Source organism: Gekko japonicus, unplaced genomic scaffold (genome assembly GCF_001447785.1).
Source record: "Gekko japonicus isolate JY-2015 unplaced genomic scaffold, Gekko_japonicus_V1.1 scaffold152, whole genome shotgun sequence".
NCBI classification, from domain to species: Eukaryota; Metazoa; Chordata; class Lepidosauria; order Squamata; family Gekkonidae; genus Gekko; species Gekko japonicus.
Window position 1 is genome coordinate 1,678,117 of NW_015168050.1, and position 5,615 is coordinate 1,683,731.

Below are 5,615 nucleotides of genomic sequence, written 5' to 3' on the forward strand. Positions count from 1 at the left end.
TTTCCTGAAGAGTTCTACTCATGCAATATATATAAAATTGTGAATAGAATTTTTCAGGAGACGCTCAAAATGGATATAGGGCTATGTACTGCGGTCTAGCACCTACCATACCAGGGTCATGCTGTCAGCTGTAGTGGGGTGAAAGTTTGAAATGCCAGAGGGGCTCAGAAGTACCTGAAAGCTTAGGGACCTGGCCATGGGTTAATACAGTCCTGGGGCTGGTGCTATCATTAGGCCAACTAGGTGACTGCCTAGAGCACAGAGTAAAGGGGTGCATAACTGTGAAATCTGTCACACATGTATCAGGTGTAAATTTTCTAGTAAAAAAAGGCGAAGTTGAGGTAAACAGTGGGAATCCTTTCACAAATCTTCCAAGGGTGAATTCTCTATGCAATTTCCTAGAACAGAATTGCCAGTTAGCAGGAAAGGGGGGAATGAAATCATGTTGGAGTAAACAGAGTGAGATTAAGGAATGAAGGGATAAGAAAGGTGTTGTATCAGGCTCAGAAGTAAAGAAAAAGACAGAACAGGACAGGGTTTCACATTAGGCCAACTAGGCCTAATTTCACAATAGTCCTGTAGAACTCTTATTGATGGTGAAATTATTTTTGACACAACAGAAGACACATAATAAGGAATTAACTGAGCACAAGTCTTTGGCTACTATATGCTAACCCACAGGAATCTTATTCACAGAAGAGAGGGTTGCGATGTTTTGTGTTTGCTCTGAAGACGGAAGGTTGCTGGGAGAGGATCCCACCTGTGGGCACCTCAGGGATCATGCCACTGTTGCTTGAATCTATGTTTGTCCACTTAGAAACAAATCCTACTCACAGCCTGATCATATGCACTTTATTTACTTTATATATTATCTACCTTTCTCACTGAGACTCAAAATGGATTACACAGTGTAAGTCAGTGCAATAAATCACATGAGACATCTAATAAACAATGTAATAAGACTAGGATTATAGCAATTTGCAACAGAGCAAAAATAATTACACCTGATATGTCAAACAATGCAGAAATTGATATTAGAAAGGTAGAAAGCAACCTAACCCCCAAGACAAACCTGTGTACATACAAGAACAGAGACTCAGCATGTGCACACTTCACACACATTGAAACCAATTTCCTCAAATATTACATGCAGGTAGGGGGATTTAGTTGTCAGGAAGAGATTATTAGAGTCAAGATGCATAAGTAACTGAGCAATAAATACAGCAAGATTGGAACAATATGGTAAGACATGTAAATAGGAGTTCTCTATATAGGACAAACAGGTCAAACCCTACGCCAAAGGATAAATGGACACAAATCTGACATCAAGAATCACAAAACTGAGAGAAGTAGGAGAACTACTGCTGCAAAAGAGAATACTTGGTTTGGCAACAATATCATTTCAACACGTCGAAGCATCAGCACTTTATTTGAAGGAATTGGTGACAATTTGCAAAGGAAAAGGTACACAAAATAGGATTTTGATGTGCCTAAAATGGAAACATTCAAGAGACTTAAATGTTAACATCACTATTCACAGGATTATTCAAAATGATTTGTGAATTGTGTGCTAAAACTGTTTTCTGTTTGAGAAAGAAAATTAAAGATTGTTGTATTATTGACTTCCGGTTCCTGGACTTACGAGAGCAGACGTGAGCAGCAACTACTGCTTGTTTATGCTGAACTTTTACAGTCCTTTTAGTACTTTCCAATGCTTCAACAGGGCTCCTTCGGAGGAAGAACCCATAGCAAAAAGCTCGCTTTGAAAACTGAGCAGGAAAGGAAATTCTGCTTGGTGCCATTCAAAGCTGCTTTGAAGTGAGAGACTGTGAAGGACACCCGACAAGACGACGGGCATTAGCCGGCCCCTCCCGAACCAACAGAGTTAACAGCAGAAAGGAATATCTTACAAAAACCAACAAACAAAGTTAAATATCTTTAAGGTTACTTTAAGGGGGTAGACTAATATATTAAAATAATAAGGTACTGAAGAAATACATAGCTCTAAGAATAAAAGAAAATGCATGAGTGTCACTTTAAGGCAGCCATTTAAAACATTTAATAAGTGAGAACAAAGTGGGAAAGGGAGAGGAGGTAACAAAATATCACAAAAGAACATTGGTGCTACTCTTATTTTTTTCTTCTTCTCTGTATTTAAGAAATACAAAATACCTGAGGTGTGCCAGCAGATTGGAGGATCGGCGGAGATGAAAACGGGCGCTATTGAGGAGGCAAGAGGGCGTAAGGGACGAAGCCGACAGGAAGGAGTGCAAGGGTGCCAGAGCGGAGATGAGCCAAGTGGAGTCGAGTGAAGGAGGTGTGGAGTGCAACAGAGCTGCATCGAGGGGAGAGCGAGCGTGGAGAGCGGAGGTGAGAGGAAAGAAGAATGCAGTATAGTCAAGCCGACCCAAAAGGAGCCAAGCGCAAAAGGAGAGACTGAAAGATGAAGGACCAACAGAGTGGAAGGAAGCAAAGAAGAAGGCCAGGAGATAAACCAGAAGGAAAAGAGAAAAACAAAACATAGCAAAGGGGGACAGAAATTAGTGACGGACCAGATATAGAAGATACGAAAAGACATTAAAACACAAATAAAGAGGGAAATAAGACTGTAAATCAAATAATACAATACAGTATAATAGATATTAGGGGAACAAAGAAAGGAAGAATAGAAAAAATATAGTTGCAGCAAACCCCCCCCCCAAAGGTACTAGATAGAGGATAGGTGCAAGAAAACAAGATACACATAATAAGACTATAGTGGAGAATACGAATGGCCACAGGGAACAGTGGATCAAGTGGAACGAGAAAAGCTTCTATAAAATCACCCGGACAGGCTAATCTACAGAGTTTATTAAAAACAAGCACAATGAGCACAACGCAATTAAATATAAAGGAACTTAAAAACATAATCCAAGAAAGCATAGCAGTGGAAATAAAAAGTTTGCTGAAGTAACCCTACCTCCACTAATTAAGAAATAGAGCCATGAATTAAACAAGAGATAGAGCCGATAAAAAAATCAAATGGACAATTTAACACAACAAATTAAGACAGAAACAGATGAGATTTAAAAACAGATAAGTGAAAATAAGCAGGAAATCCTAAAAATAGCAGCAGCTAATAGTGAGACTGAAGAAAAAGTAAAGGAAATAGAACAGGAGATACAAGTAGTAAGGATAAAAACAGATGGAATTGAGGAAACATTAATGGGATTAGAGATGGACAAGGCATCTCTAATTATTAGATGTCAAAATATACCAGAATCTATTGAGAAGAACTTAAATAAATTATAAAAAATATCTCTGAACAATTAAAGATTGGGACCTGTGATGAAATAGAGAGGGAAGTAGATCAAGTATATAGGAAAAACAGCTCTTATGCCAGGAGGAGTAAAACACCAAGGGAAGTGTATATGAAATTTACAAGACGACAGATGAGGGATAAAATTCTCAAGGAAGCAAATTCAACCAAGATTACGATACAAGACTCAGAAGTTAAAATAGCAAAATGTTACGTGAATGGAAATAGAAACTGTTGGAAACGTAAAAAAAATGTTGGCACATGTTTTCACATGTTGTGGAGATGTGAAAAAGTACAAAAATATTAGAGCAAAATATATAATATAGTGAAAGAAATAACAGGATTAGAGTTAAAGTTTATACCAGAAGTATGTTTATTAAATATATTACCAGAAAAATGCAATAAGGAAAATCTATATATAATAATGTATATTTTTACAGCGGCAAGAATAATGTTAGCAAAATGTTGGAAATCAGATATAATACCCTCAAAGGAGGAACTGATAGCCTCTATCCAAGAAAACTATAGCTGAGTTGTGCAGTGCTTCTGCTTCTTTCTCCTGCAAACCACTATATCTTCATCTTTCCCTTATTCCTTCTGTCCTTTTCATTCACCAACCTACCTTTATCTGCCCCCCATCTTCAGCTGTATTACTTATTTATTTGCTTCATTGATTCCCTGCCTTTCTCCCCAAACAAAGCAGCTTACCCCTCCATTTTATCCCCACAACCCTGTGCAATGTTCCCTCTAAACTCTACAGTGTTGTGAGCAGAAATTCTACCTCATGAGCAAAAAAAGATAGTAGCATTAATATTGTGAGCAAGTCTACATTTGACTATCATGTAAATTAGTTTTTTAGAAGATTACTTCCACAACCTTGACAAAATCTCAGAATAAAGTCTTTTAAATTATATCTAAACTGTATTTTAAGAATTTAAAATTGTTAAGAGAAAACAGAAAAGTCAAATTTCACCCACCCCTTTCCACTATATTGGTAGACGTGTCCTCTGAAGAACAGGTCTACCCACCCCTTGGTAGACCTGGCCTCCGGAGTGTCAGGAGCTGGGGTGCAGGCAGAGGGAAATCCAAGTTGGGATGGCTTCTGATGTCCTGGCCCCACTGGTGGACCTCCTGATGGCACTGGTATTTCTGGCCACTGTGTGATACAGAGTGTTGGACTGGATGGGCCTTGGCCTGATCCAACATTGGCATCTCTTATGTTCTTAACCCTTCCTTCTGATTCTGAAGCACTGTGGGGTGCTTTGTGAAATGCCCCATAGCATTTCCTGCTTTGCTGCTTGTTTTCCTGCCCTTTTTCACCCTGCATGCAATCTTCCTTGGAGGCTTTTAAAAAAACAACAACAAACCATTCTATTCAGAGCACTATGGTGCTGAAACAGGACTGCAAATCAGCACCACAGTGACCCCATTGAGATGTTCGTATTTATAAATACGAAAAATAAATAAATAAATAAATAAATGTCTGGACTCCATTAAGACACACTGAGATACATGTGATAGTTACTGTTGTCACCTGGAAACATCTGTCACACCAATCACTGAAGCCCAAAGCTGCCATTTCAACCTGCTGTCCAATTGAGCTACTTGAACACAATGTATCTCAGTTTGTCTTTCATGTTTCCAGGTGACAGCAGTCGCAATAGCATGTATCACAGCCTATCTCAATGGAGTCCAGTCATCTCAGTGGGGTTGCTATTGCTCTGATTTGCAGTCCTGTTTCAGCACCATAGTGATCCCAATGGAACGTTAAAAAAAACCCCCTCCACCAGAAAAGATCACATGCAGGGCGAAAAAGGGCAGGGAAAAAGTGGTGCAGTTTGAAATGGCCATGACACTTCAGGGATCACTCATCAACAGGAAGAAAATCACTGTGTGAAACCCCCACCCCTATATCACTTTACAAGATGATGGGCCAATAATGAATACCATCCAGTTTAGAAAGGTAATGTAAAATGCCTCTAATTCTGTGTCCCACCAGTGGCACATGTACTTCCAATTGGTAAACACTATATTGTGTGTGTGTGAAGTGCCGTCAAATCACAGATGACTTGTGGTGACCCCATGGGGTTTTCAAGGACAGAGGCTAACAGAGTTCCTTTGCCATTGCCTTCCTCTGCATAGTAATCCTAGAATTCTTTGGTGGTCCCTCATTCAGTCACTAATCAGGGTCAACCCAGCTTAGCTTCTGAGATCTGATGCCATCAGGCTAGCTTGGACCAACTAGGTCAGGACATACTATGATAACCATCGTCTATTCACATACCTATTGCATTTATTTAGTTAAATGTCCCAGTGC